Source organism: Papio anubis, unplaced genomic scaffold, assembly GCF_008728515.1.
Source record: "Papio anubis isolate 15944 unplaced genomic scaffold, Panubis1.0 scaffold89, whole genome shotgun sequence".
Taxonomy (NCBI): Eukaryota; Metazoa; Chordata; class Mammalia; order Primates; family Cercopithecidae; genus Papio; species Papio anubis.
The window spans coordinates 247,308-271,804 of NW_022169137.1; the positions used below are offsets into that span (position 1 = coordinate 247,308).

The 24,497-nt window shown below is 40.7% G+C and overlaps 1 long non-coding RNA gene across 3 annotated transcripts; it reads right to left on the reverse strand.

The window, feature by feature from the left end:
* Positions 1–9,001: 9,001 nt before the first annotated feature.
* On the reverse strand, positions 9,002–24,174 carry LOC116273571. 3 transcript variants are annotated; one of them, XR_004181890.1, is made up of 4 exons: positions 23,666–24,171; positions 21,442–21,557; positions 17,901–18,158; positions 9,002–10,715 (listed from the first exon to the last, which is right to left on the reverse strand). It is a non-coding gene; the product is annotated as an uncharacterized LOC116273571 (long non-coding RNA). The 3 variants fall into 3 exon arrangements; XR_004181891.1 differs by lacking the exon at positions 9,002–10,715 and having other exon boundaries at positions 16,208–18,158; positions 23,666–23,771; positions 23,879–24,174; XR_004181889.1 differs by lacking the exon at positions 9,002–10,715 and having other exon boundaries at positions 16,208–18,158; positions 23,666–24,167.
* Positions 24,175–24,497: the final 323 nt, after the last annotated feature.

Here is a 24,497-nt window from a genome sequence, read left to right on the forward strand (position 1 = left end):
GGGCTTTTCTAATTGCAAGTGATAAGCAATGAGGGAAATATATTGCTCTCATTGTTTTAAATATTCTTTCTCTTACCTTTCCTCTGCTCCACCTCAGCCATTCTACTTACATGGTTGACCTTTGAACAACATGGGTTTGAGTTGCTCAGATCTGCTTACTTACAGACTTTTTTCAGTAAAAGTTACACTGAGTGTGCTGCCTCTCCTGCCTCCCCTTCCACCTCTTCCAGCTCTGTCACCCCGAGACAGCAAGACCAACCCCTCCTCTGCCTCCTCCTCCACAGCCTATTCAACATGAGGACAAGGATAAAGACCTTTATGATGATCCACTTCCACTTAATGAATAGTAAATATATTTTCTCTTCCTTATGATTTTCTTAATAACATTTTTTTCTAGCTTAATCTATTGTAAGAATATGGTATATAACATATATAACATACTAAATATGTGTTAATTGAACTGTTTATGTTATCTGGAAGGCTTCTGCTCCTAGACTATTAGTTAAGTTTCAGGAAGTCCAAAGTTATAGAACACACATAACCCCATTAAAAAGTAGGCACAGGACATGAATAGACACTTTTTAAAAGAAGATGTACGCGCGGCCAACAAGCATATGAAAAAACGCTCAACATCACTAATCATTAAAGAAATGGAAATCAAAACCACAGTGAGATACCACCGCACAACAGTCAGAATGGTTATTATTAAAAAGTCAAAAAATATGAGGGCAAGGCTGCAGGGAAAAGAGAACACTTATACTCTGCTTACACACTGTATTATAAATTAGTTCAGCCACTGTGGAAAGCAGTTTGGTAATTTCTCAAAAAACTTAAAACAGAAGTACTAGCCAGCAATCTCATTATTAGGTAAATACCCAAAGGAATAGAAATATTTCTACCATAAAGACACATGCAAGCAAGTGATCATTGCAGCACTGTTCACAATAGCAAAGACCTGGGGTCAACCTAGGTGCCCATCAACAGTAGACTGAATAGGAAAAACGTGGTACATATATACCATGGAACACTACACAGCCATGAGAAAGAACAAGATCATGTCATTTGCAGCAACATGCATGGAGCTGGAGGTCACTATCCTAAGTGAACTAACAAAGGAACAGAAAACCAAATACTGTATGTTCTTTCTTATAAGTGGGAGCTAAGCACTGAGTACACATAGACATAAATAAGGGAATAACAAACATGTTAGCCTAATTGAGGGTGAAGGGTGGGAGGAGGGTGAGGATCTGAAAACTACCTATGGAGTACTATGCTTATTTTAATACCTTGGTGATTAAATAATTTGTGCACCAAACCCGTGAAACCAATGTACCTATGTAACAAACCTGCACATGTCCCTCTGAAACGAAAATAACAGACGAATAAATAAATATATCTGATAGGATTCTGAAAAAAAGTTATACAAAGATTTTCACCTGTGCAGGTGTGGGTGTCACTGCCCCAACCCTCACCCCTGTAAAGGGTCAACTGTATATTAAGGAGGGGAGACGGTGGTAAAGGAATACCTTTCAGTAGTATGATGTGCACATGAACAGGTGACATGATGACATAATTTTTATATTCCAGGCTTAGCATTTGAGAGAAATGTGTGCTATTTGTAAAGAAAAAAAATGTCAATGGACTCATGAACATCCTTAAAATGACTAAATTATCACAAATAAATCTGAGAAAACAAACACTTCTGTAATCTTTGCGGCAGGCAAAAGAAGAGCTGAGAAAGGCTGATGAAGTCAACGCTTGGTGGGTGCCTATGATACACTTTCCCAAATAACTTGACCCTTCCCCATGGAGATTTAGTCCTATTAACCTCACTGAAAAAAAAAAAAATAGGGATTTCCTGGGAAAATACTTTTAGGGAGTGTAGCATACTTTATGTCCTTCTTGGAGATCTATAATGTAAGTTCACTTATTAAAGCTTTTGAAAAGTTCTACAGTATAAAACCTATTAAACTTTGTTTAACCTTGTGTTTAGATTTTAAATTCTAGAACTCATTTGAGCATAGAGATCCCTTTTGCACATAAGACCTATTAACATCACATAGGCCCAATATTTCTTAGACCGTATCTAGGGAACTGCAATGTTAGTCTGTTATGTTTCTTGTCTTTAAAATAACTAGTTTCTTATCTGTAATTGGAAAAAGCTGCAGACACCCATCCCCGCCCCCACCAAAGCCCAATCTCATGTGATTCCTTTACAACCTAAGGACTAGCTTCTTCCTATCTCCTGATAGGTGTTCCTGCGGCCAGGGCTGGACCCAGAGGCCAAGAAGGTGACCCTGCCAGGTATGAACATCTGCAGCCTGAGGTACACTTCAAAATCTTGCTCTCAAAAAGTCAGGACTGCACCTGGGAGCTGTTAGAAATGCAAACTCTCAGGCACCACCCCAGATCTACTGAGAAAGAAATTTTATTTTCACCAGATTCCCAAGGTGACTTACATGCAGTCATCCAGCGCCCTCAGGGGAGAAGCAGGGAGAAGATGTCTCATTCTGGAAGATGGTGCAGGCTGCGGAGCCAGCTTGCCTGGCTTTGACACTGAGTTTCCTTGCAGAATAACCCGAAGTCACAGCAATGTGTGGCTCTGCACATCTTGAGGGTGTAGTGGGGATCAGTGTAGGGTCTGATAAAAGCCAGGAGAATAACTTGGAATCTCTTCAGGGAACTGAAAGAAGACTGGCCCAGGGAACTGAGACCAACAGACACAGGAACCCTGCAGGTATTCCCGACATGATTCCTTGGGAATCACAGGGAGCCCAGGCCTTGGGGGATGTAGCTTCTCATAAGAGTCAGGTGAGAATGATGGGAGCAGCCCTTCACAGGTGTGGCACCTCAAACCAGTTGGGTGTTAATGACCCCCACCTCCCAGGTGACCAACTCAGTGGCAAAGAAAATACTGTGATTGCATGCAAATGTGAAATCAGGCCTCATCCTGGATTACCTTCACATTCACTAAACAAATTAGTATTTGGTTGGAGCTTTTGTTAATTCTTCAATCCTCACCCACATATGCATGCACGCATGCTTACTAAAAACAGAGAAAAAAAATACCTAGAGCTCATACTTGTGAATATCACAAGATAATTTCTCAATCTCTGCATCTTCATACATTCAGAAACCTCCTTGCTCACACACACACACACGCACACATGTATGCAAGGGTGTACAGAACTTCTTTTTTGGGTAACACTTGGCACATATTAAGGACAAAAAAGTCATAGACCTCACAGGATTATAGTCATCAGCATAGCAATGATTCTGTAGCTTGGAGGAGGTGGCTCTTCATTCCATTGCCTGCTATGAGTTTTGTCTCATATTGCTGGGTACCTCTAGCAGATGTACGGTATGTGCAGTGCTTAGAACATTGCCAGAGAAACATATAAAATTGAGGATATAAATAATTTCACCTTCCCCATACCCCCACTTTCCTCTTGCCTCTTGCTGATAAGAAAAAGATTAACTGGATTAATTGGCATGTGTCATCCAATAACCTCAGTAAGTCTAGAAACATAAAATCTCCAGGCTGTTATGAGTGAAGCTGGTTCCATCTTCATTCCCTAAGGCCCAGGAAAGTAGGGGGCGTGGTCAAGGTCACAGCCCTAATTAGAAACTGCCACCTAGACTCATAGGTACTCAGCCCACCCCCGAGGTGCACCCAGGCCTGGAGAAGTAAAAGGCAGAGCCAGTGGGCTCTCAGAACGATGACACTCATACATGAAGACCTCCCGTGCGATCCACAAATTTCATTGCAGATGGGAAAACCTTTCAGAAAGTGTCTCAACCTATTTTTTTCAAACATTGTGAATTTTGGCAAAAACTTCTGTGATTTGAAAATGCAACATTTACCCTTAATTTAAACCCTTGTGTATTTTCAAGGGAAATTTAAGTTAAAAAACATGTCTTTCTGGTTAAATGGAAGCCTGTGCTCCGTGAAAGGAGGAGGGGGGGAAGTCAGGTGGCTGTTGCAGGCTGGCTCTCAGGGGGATTTGGGTAGAAGCTGTTGAAGTTGGAGAAGTAAACTGTCAGCTGAGGAGGGGTGTGTAGGGGAGCTAGAAAAACAAAAAGGAATGGGCACGTTGCCCTGGGGGATGGTCAAAGAAGGCAAATCAACAAAGTACTGAGGTGGAGAGGCCTGGCTGGGGATCTCATGAGTCTAATAGCACCCAGAGGTTATCAAGGCCATGTTACTTAAGTGTCCTGAGGTCACAGGACAGGATTAGGGAAAGCAGTCATGTAGTTTGTTGACTATGATTTTCACCATTACTTCTCCAAGACACTGACAGGTCCCTCGACGGCAGGAATCACACTGCCTTGATCTTTGTATCCTTGAGGCCTGACATAATGCCTAGTTGCATACAAATGATGCTGTAAAAATGCTGCAAAAATAGATGATAAGTAAATGAAAAAAATAAGGTATTTCCAATCCAAACCACCAAAAACTAATTAAGTCTACACCAAGACCTTCATGATTAGGGTTCCTTGTTAGTAGTTGTAGAATACCTCTCAAACTGGTAAAATAATTGTTTGATTTATTGAAATAAAAAAAAATCCACTGGTTGATATAGTACAGAAAAATAAAATAAAATAGAAAAACTTTGTCAAACTCTGTTCAGTTTGTCAGATTAACCCAGCAGCTGAACCATGGCTCTAGGTGGACACAGCATCTCCTTCCCCTCCCATGCCCCTGCTCCTGATCACTACTTGATTTCCTGCCTTCTCTTTGTTAATTTTTAAACTGTACTAGCTCTTGATGAAAACATGAAATTATGCTACATGGGCTCACTTTTCATTCTGAATCTCATAGATAGCTAATTCCTTTGTAATCTTGTAGATAGCTATTTCCACAAGCCTTGGGGGTGGAGCAGCTGCTGTCTGGGCTCAGACCTGAGGCAGAGCTGGGCAGGAGCTCCATGCACGCAGAGCCTGTCTTGATTAAGGAAGGAAAAACCAAACCTCAGATCTTAAGCAGCACACAGCCTCTCATCCTCCTACAATCTGGCAAAGTGGTGCACAAGTGCATATCACTAAGGATCAAAGCAGGTTAGAACAGAAGGAGATTTTAGGAATTTCCTAATTTTGTCAATGAGGAAATCACAGTCCATGACCACTTGACTGGCTGGCAGAGATTGGGATCTGGATTCCCTTCTCTTTGGGTCAGTGGGCTTTCCTTTGCAGACACTTCACACCTGTGGCCAGTGGAGGCAAGGTAGCTCACTGCTGGCACCAGGCAGAGACTCAAGGACATTGCAAACGGGGAGCTGGGCATTGTGGTCAACTGACTTTGGCTTACATACATACAGTCAGGCCAGACCATGGGCTAATTGATATTAGTGCTGTTTGGAAAGTATTTCCACATCTTCTGGAAGACCTGTGGTAGGAAGGCCTTCTGCCCTTTGTTGTGAGATCATATAAATAGTTTGAGGCAATGTATGTTACAAGCAGAAATAATGTATGCCACTTTTAGACCGAAGCATTTAATTGCTGGTGTGGGACCCTCAGAGTCGCTTTCTTTTTGCTTTTATTGTGGCAACCAGTGACATTTGAAATGGTGGTTGCTCCCACAGTTTGGGCTCCTGAGTAATGCTGATGAGCAGAGCTCACCCTAATGCAATGGGCTGATAGCTTGAGTGAGTGAGGTATGTGCTATAAGATCTGGAGGGCATTTGTTACTGCAGCAACACCCAACATATCCTGGTTGACAGAATCTCCTCTATCATTTCCAAGGCAATTGACTCTTTCTCTGTGCCTCTCTTCCCTTTCGCTATCCCAACTTTCCCTCTAATTCACTTTCACCTTGTTCGGGGAGTCCTTTAATTTTTGTTGTTGTTGCTTTTTTTTTTTTTTTTCCTGCCAGATTTCATCAGTAGGAAAAGAGGAAGAGGAGCTGTGATATTGCGTGCTTTCATCAACCCTCCACAGCATCTTTTTAATAATATCTGAGACTAACGAAAAGATCTCACTCTGATGTTGCCTTGGAGCCCCAGAGATAAAAGATGAAGTATGGTGTGCATTCACAAAAGAAAAAATGTAAGTTGATAATATAAGTTAATAACTAGAACACTGGTGGCAAAGAGATTCAGCCTTTGAGCATTATTTTGAAAAACAGTAAGACGAGAGTGATAGCAACTATCATCACGAACAAGGGGATTTCATTAGTTTTAGGTTAATTTGTTTAAAGGACTACATAATCTAAAGCTTTTTCTTCAATTAGTGATGGGCTACGTGCCATTCCAACTTTTATTATTAAATGTATTGACTCTCTGTACCTTGTAATTTAAAACATCTTTTTCTTTTAAAAATTTAATATTTTATAAACACAAGGGTAGTACATGCTCAGTGAATAAAACCTGGAAAACACAGAGAAACACAAAGAAAAAGTTCTAGAATTTGCTCTCCTTCTATGACCCAGAAATAACCATTCAGCATTTTGTTCATGATCTTGGAGACTTTCAACTATATAAGTATATATGAATATAAATTATATATATGTGTGTGTGTACATATATATTTTTTTATTTTTTATTGCTATAGACTGAACTATACTGCACCCCAGAAATATTCATAGGTGGAAGCCCTAAGCTCCAATGTGATGGAATCTGGAGATGGGGCCTTTGGGAGATAAATAGGTTTAGATGAGGTTTTGAGGGTAGGACTTTCACGATGTGATTAGTGCCCTTATAAAAAAAGACACCAGAGAGGTTTTTCTCCCTCTGCGTCCCCTCACGTGAGGACACAGCAAGAAGGTGACTGTCAATAAACCGGAAGAGGCGCTCAGCAGAACCCAACCACAGCCACACCCTGGTCTCAGACTTCAACCTCCAGAACCATGAAAAACAAATTTCCGTTGTTTAAGCCACCTCGTCTATGGTATTTAGTTATGGAAGTCTGAGATGACAAATACGTGTGTGTGTATGTGTACAATTATTGTTTAAAACTACTGAAGAATATTATGCAATGATAGCTAATAGATATAGAGGGCCACAATCTTTGTTGTTTTTTAAAACTAGGGGATGTTAATGTATATTGGGAAGAATATACATTAATTATCAAATAAAATCGATAGGCTAATTATCAAATACAATTGAAAGTCTAGTTACCAAATACAATTCTTCCTGCTAGGTTTCACTTCTTTAACAAGAATTATTAGAAATAGGTAATTTACTTGACTTAATATTTCCACTTGAAGAAATTTAATCTGTAAAACAGATGTATGCAATAAAATTTATATTAAAATGTTTATGAAACCTTTATTGCACTGAAAATTAGAAACATACTAATGTTCAGTATTAAGGAATTGCTTAAGAAAATTTGATACATTTATCAATACAATAGAATATTCCATAGCCTCTAAAGTTATTTTGCAAATGACTACAAGTAACACTGGAGAGATCTGAATAAGATCAATGGAATGCTATGATGTCAATATCCTGGTTGCCAGGTTGTACTGTGGGTTTTCAAAATGCTACTATTGGGAGAAATTAGGTAAAGGGTACACAGAATCTCTGTAGTATTTCCTACAACTACATGCAAATCTATAATCATCTCGAAATAAGTTTAATTTTTTAAATAATGAAAAAAAAATTGTGGGAATGGTTTATGAAAGACAATAGTACTTGAGGATGAATTCTTGTTCTGAAACTCTAAAGTAATAGATTAATGTTATGGTAGAGAATTCTGTGAAGGTAGCCAAGCACGTTGCTAAGTGTGCTTTAAATAGATAAAATTATATTCTGGAAAAGTAATTCCACTGCCTAACCCACTCTGCAATAGCGTATTTCTTGTTTTGTGAAATTTTTTTATTTAATGTAAATAAGCAGAAAAATAATACATAGAAAATGTAATTTGTTCATTTATTTACCAGAAATATAGTGGCAAGAATCTCCAAAAAAGGTATTATGGAACAATATTTATTGACTTGGGGATTTGTTAACAAAGTCAAAATACAGATTAGAAAAGAATATAGTGTAATAGAGAAGATGTTTATGGCTATCTGAGTGTTCCCACTGGTTCCTCCTCCTGGAAAAGCAGGTGAGCCCAGTCACGCTCTCACAACGAAACAGAAACACAGGAGCGCAGGCCTACCTCTGGGCTTAAAACCAGGACATCATCCCTTCCACCTTATTCTTTGGGCCAAAGCATGTCACATGGCAAGCTGAGAGTCAAGGATGGGGCAGGTCACTCCAGCCATGTTGGCAGGACACTGCAAGTTACCTGATAAAGGGCTTAATTCTAGAGATGAGTGAAGAAACGGGGTCATTCTCACAATCCACACAGCCCCATGTTCTTCTCTACTTGCTATCACCTTTCTCTGTGAAGGAAATGTAAATGGCCTTTACAGAAATGTTCTTCAAAAGGGTTGTCTGGCTTCTGGCATGTATTTGATGAATGAATGGAAAAAAAATGCTGGATATTATATTTTCAGCCTTTGGAGCCTGATATAAATCTCTTTAAAATTTGCATTTCTTTTCTAGTGATTTTGAAGGTATTATTCATACTTATTGGATGTTGTGTTGTTCCTGCTGTGAAATACTTTGCCTTCCACACTAGCTAGTACTTCCCATCCCTAGACTTTCTAGTGCTGTCTTGCAAGAGTTGGCTTGCTTCTCATTGGCATTTCCTTCACAGGTATTTGGCGGTCGAGTTTTCAGTTCTGTTGATCTTTTTACCTGTTCTCCATCTTTCAAAAATTTGACTTCCTTTGTCCGTTGTTTCTTCTTCTGTTTATAATTTAGTATTATTTTTATTCATTTTTTGCCATTTTGGTACTAACATAAATAATATAACCAAAAATAACACACATTTAAGTCATATATATTATGAATATTATTTCCCAGTTTATCACTTGCATTTTGTTTTTTTTTTTTCAGTGCTAGATGTATTAGTCAGGGTTCTCTAGAGGGACAGAATAAGATAGATGTATATATGAAGGGGAGTTTATTAAAGAGAATTGACTCACACGATCACAAGGTGAAATCTCACTATAGGCCGTCTGCAAGCTGAGGAGCAAGGAAGCCAGTCCCGGTCCCAAAACTCCAAAAGTAGGGAAGCTGACAGTGTATCCTTCAGTCTGTGGCCGAAAGCCCGTGAGCCTCCCGTGAGCCTCTGGCAAACCACTGGTCTAAGTCCAAGAGTCCGAAAGCTGAAGAACTTGGAGTCTGATGTTTGAGGGCAGGAAGCATCCAGGAGAGGAGAAAAGATGAAGGCTGTAAGACTCAGCAAGTCGTTTTCTCCCACCTTCTTCTGCCTGCTTTATTCTGGCCGCACTGGTAGCTGATTAGATGGTGCCCACTCACATTGCGGCTGGGTTGGCCTCTCCCAGTCCACTGACTCAAATGTTAATCTCCTTTGGCAACACCCTCAGACACACCGAGGAACAATACTTTACATCCTTCAATCCAATCAAGTTGACACTCAATATTAACCATCACACTGGGCTTTAATATATAAATATTCTGAATTCACATATAGCCAAATCTACGTTTTCTTTCCTTTAGGGCTCCTGCTTTTGACATTAAGTTACTTAGAAAGGGCTTCCCTTTCCTGATTTATACAATTATTTGCTCACCTTTTCTATAATTTTAGGGAGCTACTTTTCTTCATCTTAAAAATTTTATCATGTCAAATTAAGTATAGAGAGGATTGTGACCAGTTCTTATTCCTCTCTGTTAAGAAATAAGTGAGAAAGTGGTCCCACATGTCTACAGGACAAATTTAAGAGGAATATTAGGATAGAATTTAGTTTGAGAATTTGTTAATCTGCTAAGTAAATTAAATAGCTCCTCTCTATGAAAATAAAACAATAACAACCGCAAAACTGTCTAATAGTCTGGGATGGTATCTGTGTGTCTTTCACACCGGTTACATGTTGCAGTTTAGTGGTGCTCTCACATACATCATCACATTCCCAAAATGCAGGAGGCAAAGCACTAGATCTGGCTCACCTAAAGGATGTTTCAGCCTGATCTTGCCCTGATCTAGTCATTAGGCTTGCAAGAGCCCCATTTTTAAAGATCTTACAAAGTTTGACTGGCATATGAAGAAGGAAGGGAAGAAAGGAAAAAAGAAAACACACGGAAACATATTGGAGGTTGTATCTATGCCCCTTGACTCTCAGCTTGCCACATGATGTGCTTTGGCCCAAAGTAGAAGGCAATAGGGATGATGTCCTGGAGGTTGGCCCGGTCTCCTGTGTTTCTGTACTAATGTGAGAGCATGCCCAGGATCAGCTGCCAGCCCAGGAGGAGGAACCAACGAAACCACTGAGATAGCCATAAAAATATTATCTATTACACGATACTGGTTTATAATTTGCTTGTTTTTCAACTTTGTTAACAAATCCCCAAGTCAACAGATATTCTTTTACAATATTTGAATTGTGCCTACTGCACAAAGTGAGAACTAGAAGAATGTGATTTTCGGGTCAGCTTGTTTTAGCATGCTTCTCCAGGCTTGCCATCAGCTCCAAAGGAATGGAGAAACTGTAAAAGATACTCTAATTCAAATGATTATATTCAATTCATTCCATTTTTCTTGTAAAACTGTCGAAAGTCACATCTAATGTGAGCCAATTCTAACTTGCTAACTAAAGCACGTATTAATTCCTACTGACATTGAACCACAGCAGTATATTCACCTGGTTGTTGTAACACATGAAAATTCACAAACACGACTCAAGTCCAAGATGACCGCACCTAAACCTACACAGAGAAAAGAGATTTTAAAACAGTTGTTTCCTGTCTGTTCATGCTGGGATCCAAATACACATTCAAACATAACAGCTGCCACATTATTCTCCAAAAGTGTCAACACAGAGCTCAATATTTAAGCTAGTTTAGGTACCTATTAAAGTTACTCTATATGAGGAAGGAGTTTTTAAATTTTTTTAATTAATTGAAAACTTTACTAAAAATCTCCATGCTTAAATGCTCAAGAAGAATTTTCACCTCTGCCAACTAAAAGTTACTCATGGAGTTAAGACTTTGGTTCCATGTAAGTATATTTCCACTCTCAAAAATGTCGTCTGTTGTAACAGAATTCCTTAAATCACCAAAAACTTAACATAAAGTTGGCTTTATGTCTGGTTTACTATTTAGGCACTTTCCAGAAGAAATTACTCATGGTAATGGATTATAACCCGGCCCCTGCAATTAGAATGATGAGGGCCTTCTACATCGCAAGTGACAGTTACAAATGATTTTTCTTTATTTTATTATTCCCAAATTCAAAATAAAGAGTCACCTGCTGATTGCTGATGTCTACTGTTTCTCCAGTTTGTTTCCAAGTGGGACAGGTCTGAGTATTTCTAGGTGTGTAGGTTAATTCCTAGTGACTTTAACTGAATTGTTAATGGGAAGACCTCATTACAGAAACAGTAGGAAAACTCTTCCTATTTTATAATCCCCCTTGTTGACCTTAGTCCTTCTTCTTACCTTAGTCCTGAGAAATTTCACTCAGGTTAGCAATGGATTCTTGTTCATGTGCACAATTAGGGAAAGTCCTTGAGTTATTTTCTAACCAAACCAAAATCATATATGGAAAACTATATATACAAACTAAATGATTAAGTTTCTTTGCTTCTGTCTAGAATTACAGCAAATCTAATGGTCACACACATTATCTCACACTGATCAAAAGGACTTTAATGAATAAAAACGGGGAAATACTCCTGTTTAGCAAAAGGGAGTGTTTGATAGATGAAGCCTTTTAAATCAAGGGCCTATGGTGGGGAAAGCAATAAAAGCAACTCTTGGTTGTGAAACAGAATGACTGATTCAGAAAACAGACAATCCCATGAAGAAAAAATCCCAGGTTTTAAATGTCCTAGTTTGGCGCTCCATTCTGTTGGTACCTCACTAGTTAGTAGATTCCTTTTTCAGCCAATAGCCCCTCATTCTAATCACCAGAGGGGAATCTTCAGTCTTCACAGGACTTTATATTCAACCAGTTGCCAAGACTTAGAGCCTCCATCTTTGATCTTCTTTTTCTTCTATTTTCTTCTTTAAATTTCCATGGCTCCCAAATGGTTCCACTGTCTCAAAGCTTTTTCTTTGGAAATGTGTTTCCATGTTATGTTTTGGGCTGAATTTATGTATTAATTATTTATTCTCAAGGAAAAATCCAAAGTTGACCATTTCTCATTTCTGAGATAAAACAATTGCTATCTTTTCATCAGCAACATTTTGTTTTAAACCTGGAGCACACTGATAGATTTAAATTAGTGCTTCTCAAATTTCAGTATTCATAGAAATCACTTAGGGATCTTGTGAAACTAAAGATTCTGATTCTGTAGGTCTTTGGGGAGGGCCTGAGATTCTGCATTGGAAACAAGCTCCCATGTGATGCTGATGAGGCTGTTTAAGAACCACTTTGAGCAGCAAGATTTAACATTTTCCCATAGCTATGTCAATATTACCTATAGTGTCTTAGCATCAGTGGTGATTTCTGCATGTGATAGCTCGAGTTTTTGTTCCGTTTTCATTTTGCCTGTTTTGTAAATGTCATTATAGGTGCTTGCTTTATAACAGAATAGCAGAATTGATGCGACTACATTAAAACAGAAAGGGAGACATAGTGTCTGGCTGCCTTGGGCATTGCTGTTAGCAGAAATGGAAGTCTTTTAGGGGTCTTATTATTTAATAGCTATGCTATCAGATTCTCAGTCTTGGCATTAGGGCTAGGTGTTAGAACTTCTCATAAAGTGTTCTGATTTATGGACTCACTGCTCCTTACCATAAAATGAAGAGAAATCCTAAATTTGAAAAACAAAACAAAAAAACCCCACAGCCTAGCTAATGAGATTTCATGCTATTTGTTAACTAATAAGCATTTAATAGCATGAAGATCAGAATAACTCCAGTTTGCAAAATGTACTTACCATTTTGGAAACATCAGCAACTGAAAAGTGGGTTACATGAGATAATGACTGTAGTTGCCTTTCTCCAGACCTGTTCTGTTTCCTTGCCCTCTCTGGCCTCTTTCTGGCTCCATTTACCTTTTCCACTAGTTTACCAGATGATTCATCAACTTTCTGGCATTTTCCACTTACCATCTGTGTCCAACATCCTGGTAAAATCCAATAAACTTTCTAATATCCAGCATCCCATTAACTATATCCTTGTATATAGCAGATTCACTGGGAGTGGATAGTCATATCATGGCCTCAAGGCAAAGGGCTCTACCACTTTTTGAATACCTACTATGTGCCAAGTTCTGTGTTGGTTGCATCAATTAAATCATCTCACTTAAACCTAAAGTATTAAAGATCCTAAAGAGCCATTTTACAGGAAGATTAGATTATTTTCAATTTATTATTCAGAATAGATATATCTTTTTTCTTTAACTTCTCAAATAGTTATTGAATTGTATTGGTTTAAATGAAATGCATAATGTGTTTATATAGTATTAATTCAAGAGATACAAAAGGAAATTGAGTGAAAAATGAGTCTGCCTCTTTCCCATCACTCTCATCATGTCTCTACCTAGAAGCAATTATTGTCAACAGTTTTTGATGTGTCTTTCAAAAAATAGGCCATTAAGCATGGTGTACTAGATCTCTTTAAAAGTTTACAACCTGTTACAGAATATATATAAATGTTCAATTACTCGTAATACCTTATTATACAGATTACAACTTAGAAATATATTTTCACGACCATTATGTCATTTGATTCTCCCTACAATCCTATGAACAAGGCAGGGCAGACATTGTTGTTACCACCTTACACATGAAGAAACTGATGCTCAAAAATGTAAAATGATCTGCCCATGTGTATATAGTTAGTGAGAGATCCAGTTCTAGAACAATAACTAGTCTAATGCTCTTTCCATGACATCACGGAAAAGGTAGCCCAAGGATTAGAGATCAAAAAACATTAGCCTTCCTTGATCTCTCAAAGTACTCTTTCTGTATAGTGTCAATTATCAGAGAATTTACTATGTTCAATATGGTACCAAGAGGGCATTATTCCATGTAAATAATATATCATATAAAAACTCAATATTCTGGCTTTGCAATTGTGGTCATTAAGCTGTAACCAAACATTTCAATGAAACAAGGGCTTGAGTTCCTGTTAATGGAGATGTTTGGCCCTTCTCTTGAGATAGCCCTTGGTAATCAGAACCTACACGTTGCTAGAGAAGGGTTGGGGAATTTGTGAATCTGATCTATTAAACAAAAAAGACCAAGCAGGAAGCAATTCTATTCTTTCTTAGAGCTGCCCAATGAACTTGTTTCCTTATTTGGCGACAAAATCCGAGGTGATCTAAAATTTATGCCACCTTTCAGTTACTAACAAATACTTTGTGTTTTGAGATCTTGAAGGTCCAGTTCAGTCTAAAATCAAAGCTTCAATTGCTCACCCAACTCAAAGCTTCCTGTGTCCCCAGCCCAGACCTGCCTAGGCAGGGTATAGAGGGGAAGCAATACATGGCCAGGTGGCAGGGAGCTGCAGGGTAGCAGCAAGGTGTGCCAGGGCATGACAGCCAACCTTGCCTTTCTGCTGTTCTTCTTTGACTCTTCTGCTGCCTTTGGGTCCTCCCACTTCGGAACAGCAGTAGGGAAGAAAGGCAAGGTTGTGATTTGGTAGCGTTATCCGGTGTAAACGTTGTCTGAAGGCCGATGCTTTTCTCAAGGGGCATCTTCAGAGTTCTTCTGAAACACCGCCACTAGGGAACTGCCACTGCAGCTTCCTAACACACGTGTCTCCTCCAGCTATGACTTCCCTCCTCCATCTCTGACTTCTTCCTGCGGGGGTTCCTTGCGTCTCCTGGCGGTTCCTCCTTTTGAGTGGAGTCCCATTCTCGGCTGACAGCCCAGCTCCATTCTCCGAGTCCTCCGGGGCAACATCCCCTTTGCCATGCCATCGGCATGGAAGTGCGACTCCTCCAGCTCTCGCCCCCTTTCTCCTTTAGCTGCCACCGGCTGCTCTGTCTAGCTTCTCACCTTCTGGCTTTTCAGGTACTAATCTCTATGTGGTAGGCTGAATAAGGCCCCCACCAAAGATGTCCTTGCCCTAATCCCCAGAACCTGTGAATAGCTTACATTACACGGCAACAGGGACTTTGCAGATGTGGTTTAAGGTAACAGATTTTTAGATGAGGGGATTATCCTGGATTATCGGGTAGGCTCAAAATAATTACATGAGCCTTTAAAAGCAGAGAACATTTCCCGACTGAAGTCAGAGAGACGTGGCCTCGTGAGAAGGATTCCACACACTCTCGCTGGCTCTGAGATGTAGGCGCCTTTGTGCAAGAATCAGAGAGAGGCTGCAAGGAGCCAATGGCAGTCCCTGCCGACAGCCCGCAGGGAAGCAGGGAAGCAGGGAAGCAGGGAAGCAGGGACCTCAGTCCAGCAGGCAAATTGAACTGAATTCCGCCAACAACTTGCAGAAGTCTGAAAACAGATGCTCCGTTAGAGCCTCTAGGAGGGAGTGCAGCCTGGCCAACACCTTGATTTCAGCCCTGTGAGGCTTGAAGCCCAGACACCAGCCGTGCCCACTGGACTTCAGACCTAGAGAACTGTGAGGTATAAGCTGTTAAATGTGTGCTAATTTGCTTCAGCAGCAATAGACACTAATACATTCTATGTTTCCCGAAGCCTAAGGGTCCTAGGTCAGCTCTGCAAGCGATTCGCTGGCCCCCTCTTATTTGTGTAAGATGAGGGGAAAACACATGAGAAGGGAGGAGGAAGCATTTTAGCAGCCTGAAAGCTCTGTCTGATAAAATCCTTGCCCTCCTCGTTAATTTACAAGTCTCCCCTTATATAGCTAAGATTTGAGCAATGGTTTCAGGGTTATTGGACCCTTTTTTGGGTCACTCCTTAGCAGATGACATCTTTTTTTTTTTTTTTTTTGAGACGGAGTCTCGCTGTGTCGCCCAGGCTGGAGTGCGGTGGCATGATCTCGGCTCACTGCAAGCTCTGCCTCTGGGGTTCATGCCATTCTCCTGCCTCAGCCTCCCAAGTAGCTGTGACTACAGGTGCCCGCCACCATGCCTGGCTAATTTTTTTGTATGTTTTTAGTAGAGACGGGGTTTCACTGTGTTAGCCAGGATGGTCTTGATCTCCTGACCTCGTGATCCGCCTGTCTCGGCCTCCCAAAGTGCTGGGATTACAGGGATTACAGGCATGAGCCACCGCGCCCGGCCATAGATGAGCATTTTTAACAACATTTTTTTTCTCAGTTCAAAGATGTCAGCTAGCACTGAGACAAGAGGAAAGGTCTCATTTTAATATCCTGTTACATAAACGTACTCACAGAATGGCTTTTCCTTTTAGGTTTAACATTCTAACGATATGCTGGATTGATTAGGGTTGCTTGGAAAAAGCTGGGTGAGAGGAGTTGAGATCTCAGAAAGAGAATTCACCACTAGGGTGGGAAGGAAGACAGGTCAGAAAATAGCCACGTTGCCCAGGACCTGAATTAATGTGGATGAAACAACGCTTCTAGCCCTAGACCTCAGGCATGGTGGGATCCGAGGCAGAGGTGAGAAGGGAGTTTGTGTTCAGTGGCTCACCAGTAAGCAGGACTCTTATGCCTTCCTACAATGATCCTGCAAGAATGGAATAAACTGAGACTACGTAGCTTGAGTATGTGCAATAGTTGACCACTTCCTCTCTGCGTTTTGTGATTTCACAGCTTGAGTTTCCAACAGAGCATGGGAGTGAGAGGAGTCAGGGGCAGAGCAGCAGTTCTGTGACAGAGCCCGCCATCTTCATGAGGGTGGGGCAAGGCCCTACTTCCTGGTCCTGGAGGCCACATGCGGGCAGAGTCTGGGTCGTTTTCACATCTGCAGGATGATGTGTCTGAGGAAGAAGGCAGGCGGGAGGCAACTTCCTTACAGTCTCCATTCCATGTTGCTGCCTTTAATGAGCTTTTAGGAGCCATGATTTCATAGCCTAGTTTATTTCATGATCAAGCCCAGCTTCCTCTGTTAGGCCAATCAGTATGTATTAACTGAATGCCTACTGTATGAAGGTTTATGACTCTAGGAACAAACATGTCCATGATGCTGTTGCTGTTTAGGAATTGTCAGATCATGGATAGAATCCCTTTCCTGTCAAGAGCTCACTTTTTCCATAGAGTGAAGGGCAGCTGTAAGATTATTTCTAGAATTCTATTTTCCTTCCCTTCTCATTTCAGGAAGAAAAAGATGAATATAAAGTATAGAGAAAAAGATTAATATCAAGTATAAAGGTAGCTATAGAAAAGTCTTCTTCCTGGGTTGTTTGAGCTCAAAATTAGGGCCCTTCTATGCATATTTTGTGTTTCTCATGTAATTATCTATAATGGGTAGCCAAGAAATGTGTGTTAGCCCATATCTCCAGGACCTAATGCCATTCCTAAAATGTAATATAGTGCTCAGTAAATATTTGTTGAATCAATGAATATAAAAATGCAAAGCAAGCATTTGAGATATGCTACATTTCTTTCAGCTTCAACTCCTGGCTAATGAGTGAAGAAGGTCACTGTAGGAGTGTGAGGACCATCAGGAGCTTCATATTTCAATAACCAGCGCCAAATTCTGAATGCCAGATGGGATGAGATGCGATGTTAAACCGCTTCTTATTACCACGTTGTTGGCCTCCATTGCCTCCATATTGTTCTCCAATTGCATGGTCTCTGTGGATCTCTGACTTCTTATTACCTCTGATTGGAATGCGCCACAAATCATCCTGCTTTCTTTATCCTCTCTCACCTCCAAGTAATCCTGTCATCTTGCTCCAGTTAGAGCCGCTTCCATCAAGAAGATCATGACAAACTCTCTCCCTATGCCTGTTTGCTCTTCAGGAAAATTATCCCCTGGAAAACTGGATGTTATAGTTGCTTTTCAGAATGTATTGTCTGAATTTCTTCTGTCTTCCAACATTCCCCCAAGCCAGTTACCTTTGCATTGAAGTAGAATTCAAAAGAAGATAGAGGTTCTGAATTTCTTCCTTTGACCAGATGGAAGTCGTTACATCAGAATGCTGATGACTGCAAAATCTTGGACATATTGTTTTCACAATTAGGAAATGGCAAACACAAAGTTCTTCAGTGCAAAGCCAGCATGCGAGTTCAGCTTCCATTTGCTGCTATAAATTTTGTTCTTGTTGCTGCCAGTAAACACCAACTGTTCAAGTGAAATAGTAAATCCAAATGTGCCTGTTGGATGAGAGTAAAAAAATTATATGCTGCATAAATGCTGATGTGAAAGGATTTTTCAACACACTAAACCAGGGTAGGAGAAGGAACTGAGAAAGTTGAACTGAATGCAGCTCTCACTAAAAACTTCTTGGTAAAAGCACTACAAAGCCTCTTGATAGAATGTTGATTCAACATACTGTTTAATCCTCAAGGAAAAAAACAAACGCAGATTTGGGATATCAGCCTTAGGATATCTGCCGAAAGTCCTACTTTGAGCACTCATCAGGGTTACCAAAGAAGGCATACACAGATTGTTACAAATCGGAGCAAAGAAAAATCCCGAAGTTCACTGAAAGCTGATGTGGGCACTTGGCCCAGAAGTTGTTTGCTAATGATCAGTCTAACAACTGAAAGTCAAAGTCAGTAGTAGCTAGTACCATGTGCAACAGGATTTAGGAAGTTTTGATCTCACAAATTTACTGTAAGGCTAAGAATCAATGAATGTTTGTACTCAGGTCTCCCTACAGTTAAATTTAATTTGTAACTGGAATTACGATTCAAAGAGATAATTTCATAAATGGTCCCTGAAATTTAATTTTGGATTACCTAAGTTTACAATGGGTTTCTCTTCTCCTTTCCCCCATCATTTTTCTTATGCTGAAAAAATCAAACAAACGAAAAGAACAAAACCTGTGTGACCTTGGAGCTGGCTGCCCTGAGTCCCAGGCTCTGATTTGATTCTGATGCTCCGGAGCCTGCTTTCTCATGTGGGTAGTAATGCCTACCCTGCTGGGTCATTGTGAGGGTTAAACAAGGTAATACATGTTAAATGCCTGGCACAGCCCTTGCACATAAAAGGTCCTTAATAATATTAATTCCCCTTCCAGATTAGACTTTGCAAACAAATGCTTGAAAAACAGAACATTCACGTAGACTGGATTCTCTAGCGTGATGAGGCGCCAAGCCAAGAACCATGCAGTAAAGATCTTCCAAACCAAAGTATTTCAGCATCTGAGAATGGCTGGGGCTTATCTTCATGGCTAAAATAAGCATTTTAATATAAAGCAGGCTTTTTTCTTCTTCATTTTCTTATGGAAAGGAAAGCATTTTCAGAATAATGGTTAAAATCTGTCCTTTGTAGATCTGAAAATGTGAGCAAGTTTCATACTGAAGTCAAGATCTACTGAAAGTGTTAGATGAATATATAAGGACCAGACGCTGCTGTCAAAAATAAAACAGATGCTGGTGTCTTGAATGCCTCCATGTGCCAAAGCTGAGTTCTTTGACTTATTTTTGTCATTGAATTAATTGATGTATCTGGTTTAATTGGCCAAATTGTTTTTGCTTAAATGTCCGCATTTTCAGTGTTATACTGATACAGTCAATATTTTTGAGGGTGCAGAAAATACCAATATTGGCAAATATATGTGTTCAGAAGAAGAAAAATTGTTCATTTCCACATCTCAGATTTATGGCAATTTAAAAATATATAGTAAAGTGTTGGTTTCTCCTTATGGTTACATCTGAATGTGTATAAATTATCAGAGTCTGTGTGCATGTATTTCCATAGAAAATAATACCAGCAGAGACACAGCCAAGCCAAGCTGAACCTTGCTGAGTGGATTTGAAGAAACACAGGCCAACTCAGAGCAAGACAAACCCAAGAGATAGGAAGTCTAAAATAGTAATAATCAGCCTTTGAAACATTTTCCCTTGGAAAAGGCATCTCAGTCCCATCCTATATTAACAGACCAGAAGAGACACACATGTGTTCTACATACGACACAGAATGTAAAACCAAAAGGCTCATTCTGAATGCCCAGTCCAGCTTTGAATTGAAACCTTCATGAAAAAGTAGTGCTTTTGATTCAAAGGAGCTCAGGTTTGAAAGAGAGATGTGAAGCCTAACATCCCGTCTATCTGATGGCTGGTCTTCCTTTACACAGCTCTGGCAAAGATGTCAACCAATTGATACTTGAACATCTATAGAAATGAGCAACTCATGCCCCACAGCAGACCACTCTGCCTTTGAATAATATTAAATAGAAAATGTGCTCTTATTTTGGACCAAGGCCTATTTCTCTGTAACCGCCACTTACGGGTTCTATTTCTATCACTAAGGGTTCCAGCCAGGCAGAATTCCATTTCCAGTGGCAATTAGTCTTACAAACATTAAGGCAAAGCTCACAAATTAGCCCACATAGTATTTTAGATAATTGTAAATTAGCTACTGACATTTGAAAATTAGAAAACTACCCATAGAAATTTGTATTTTCAACTAATTGTTGATTCTCTGAAAGCAACGGGCCACTTTCCCAAATAGTAAAACTAGTACCCCCTTATCCACAGTTTCACTTTCTGCAGTTTGAGCCACCTGTGGGTCAACCATAGTCTGAAAATATTAAGTGGAAAATGCCAGAAATAAACAATGTATACGTTTTAATTGCACGCTGTTCTGGGTAGCGTAATGAAATCTCTGAGTCCCACTCTGTGTTGCCTGGGATGTGAATCACCCCTTTGTTCAGCATAGATGCTACCTGCCCATTGGTTACTTAGTAGCTGTTTCAGTTATTAGATGGAAAAAAAGCCATAGTATATATAGAGTTCTGTATTATCCATGGTTTCAGGCATCCACTGGGAGGGGAGTGTCTCAGAACATATCTCTCTAGATAAAGGGATACTACTGTACTTGGCTGAGCTGAGTAGCAACTGCCACTTTTAGACAGGGTATGTACTGGCCTTTTTGCCACACTCCCTGTTACCTTGCACTGAGCCTGCTTTCCTCATTTTCTGATACTTAGCTGGCCTCTGAGACATTTGCCTTTCTAGTTCTTATTGAGTCCTCTCTAAGGCTTCTTTGCTTCAGGAGATTTACCCTCACTTCCTCACTCTTCCCCTCTGCAAGACAAACCTCATGCATGCCTGAAGCCTAGACCTGCTGAATGACACGACACCTAGAAAACTGACAACTGATTCATCCAGTCTCACAATCAATCCTCAGAAATGTGCTGGGGTAAATATATAGCTATAGACCTTAGAATCATTTTAGATAGCATAAGGGTGGGACGTGGAGGTTGTAAAAAGCCTGTGCACATGGAACAGAGTAGCTTCTCATGCCTGCTAAAGGCCTAATTCCAGATCGTTGTTATTATTTGCTGTAAATCCTCACGAGCGCTCAAATCAGTACCTACAACCAAGAGCATGCTATGAGGTTTTCTGCTCTGTTTAGTTGCCTCTGTGATGTTTAATGCCTTCGGTATTAAAGAAAGTCTCACTCAGCCAGTGTCTGTTGGTGACTTACTATCAGTTGTATCATAGTCCTCCATATTCTGGAAAGGTGAAGAGTTCCTGATTTTGAATCCAAGCTGAATGACCTTGGAGAAATTGCTTAACACCTCTGAGCCTCAGATTCTCCATCTGGAAAATGAGGATAGTGATAGTTAAGCCCTATTACTATTCTCATGGTGTGAGAAATACATGAGATACACATATAGCGCATAGAGCCACCCTTGGTTCATAGTAATCACTCAATAAGTGTTAACTATTAATTGGTATCCATATATAATTCCTGCACATTGTAGCAGACCACTCCCACAGTGCCTCAGCCTTTCCCACATCTGGGCATACAGGATCAACTTCTGAGTGCCAGCACTTGTGAGTCTTGCCTGAAAGTTTTCTCCTACGCCCAGTTTTTTCAGTCCCTATACACTGTGGCAGGCTGGAAATGTGGGGGAGTTAATAGCCCTCCTGTCTTCCCCCGGAAGTTGCCTCTACCAATGACAGATGGGAGCTGATAAACGAATGCCCCAGCTTCCTCGCCCCTCAGAAGAGATAACTCAGGAATGGGCACCACTTGGTCTTCCAGAGTTCCCCTTAGTGCATTTTGCTCCAGTCGCCCATGGTTGCCAAAGCTCATTTGATAATGTGCCCTTTATAGACAGCCTTGCTGTCTCCTTTCTCCATGCTGTTACTGACATTTCCTGGGGTCAATTACGCAATAAACCACTTACACTCAAAAACTGAGCTCAGCATCTGCTTCTGGTAGAACACAAGCTAAGACAATTGGTACCAGAAGTAATCCTAGGAAGCAGATCCTTGGGATACAGTCTGGAGCTACATCACTTGCTTGACAAGTAGCAATAAGCAAATCCCATTGCTGGTGGTAAGTGGTGTGGTGGCAAGCCCCAACTTAATGTGGCATTGAGGATAGATTTGGATGGGATATAAGTGGCAGGTAATTATCCTGTGTACTGTAGTATTCGCGATGGATCTGGATGGGATATTGGTGGATTGTCTTCTGTAATACCACTAGCATTTGAAAGATATTTGAGCACTCATAGAGGATCTGATTAGCTTTTCAGGATCCCACCTAACATTTCCTGGACCAACAGACTTGCTTCTCAGGGAAGGAAGCATTATAATTGACACACAGCTATGGTATTCACTGGTCCTACTCTATACTATATCACCCTAGAGGTAGTCTGGTAGAAAATTTGAATGGTGTTTTAAAGGTACAACTGGAGTTCCAGCCTGAGGATGTCACTTGCAGGGTTTGGGTGGTGTCATTCAAAATGTGGCATATTGTCTAGATCAACGTTGTTGAGGGTACAATGCCCCCAGCAGCAAGAACTCATGGGTTTAGGAAACGAGGGGTAAGAGGAGGAGTGGCTCCTGACACCATGATCTACTTGGGGAATTTGTCCCCCCACCCCCTCCCCAGTGTTAAGGTCTGCTGGACCAGAGATTATGGTTTCTCACTGGGAAATGGGGAGCTCTTCTGCCAGCAGCCACAGGAAGTACTATATTAGCCCTAAAGTGATGGCTGCCATGTAGTTATTTCGGGTTCCTCATGCCTGTAGAGCAACAGGCAAAAAAAGAAGTTACCTGATTATCAGGAAGAGATAGAGTCGCTGATATATTACAGAGGCTGATTCTTAAGGGGATTTGTTGGCATGTCTCTAGGTGTTTTCTTTCCTGGTAGTAACCAAATGTGCAGCTACAGAAACTATGGACTAATAGAGATGAAGTAACTCAGAGGTCTCAGACCCTTCAGACTTTAAGGTCTGGGGTCATAAATATTAATTATGACCTAGGAACCAGCTTCTGTGTAGGGACTGTACCCTGGCCCACTAACCTTTCTGCAGTAATTATTTTCCTTTTTTTTTTTGAAATGGAGTCTTGCTCTGGCACAATCTCGGCTCACTGCAACTTCTGCCTCCTGGGTTCAAGTGATTCTCCTGCCTTAGTCTCCGAAGTAGCTGGGACTACAGGCGTGCACCACCATGCCCAACTAATTTTTGTATTTTTAATAGAGATGGGGTTTCAGCATGTTAGCCAGGCTGATCTTGAACTCCTGACCTCAGGCAATCCGCCAGCCTTGGCCTCCCAAAGTGCTGGGATTACAGGCATGAGTCACCGTGCCCAACCTATTTTCCTTTTTAAAAGTATTGACAGTCACCCCTACTAAGAATCGGTGACAAGACAGATTGAAATTAAGAGGGATGTAAGTATGAGAACGAACTCACCAGGGACTGTGGCAGATGCTATCAGTGCTTTATTCACATCCCTTCAGTTCCTACTGGCCCAACTTCCAGCACCTTCCAGAATGTACCACCTTCCAGTCCTAAGGCACTGCCAGAGAGAAACCATAAATATATCATAGTTTTCCCTTTTGCTTACCCTGAGCTCTGGCTGCTATAGTGAAAAATTATCTAGAAGTCATAAACTCAAGTGCTTACTATCCAAACTACGCCAACAACTTGAGTGAAGTCCATGGACTCAGATGTAAACCCCGGGTAATGGTCAGAACTGGCTTCTCCAATGGCTCCAGCCCAGTAGACACTCAGCCAATACTGCTACAGGAATGATCCAGCCTTCTGATTGCTTTAATATTTCCAGCAACAACCTGACGACAGCCCTTCACACTCTTGGAGGGGACAGCAGGAAGCTGAATGTCATTGATTAAAGGAAAATACAACCAGGTGAGGTGGCTCAGGCCTGTAATCCCAGCACTTTGGGAGGTCGAGGTGGGAGGATCACTTAAGCCCAGGAGTTTGAGACTAGCCTAGGCAATATAGCGAGACCTTATCTCTACAAAAATTTAAAAAATAAATAAATAAATAACTGGGCATGTTGATGCATGTCTGTAGTCTCAGCTACTCACGAGGCTCAGGTGGGAGGATTGCTTGAGCCCAGGATGTCGAGGCTGCAGTGAGCCATGATCATGCCATTGCACTCCAGTGTGGGTAACAGAGTGAGACCCTATGTCAGAAAAAAGAAAGAAAGAAAAAGAAAGAAAGAAAGAAAGAAAGAAAGAAAGAAAGAAAGAAAGAAAGAAAGAAAGAAAGAAAGAAAGGA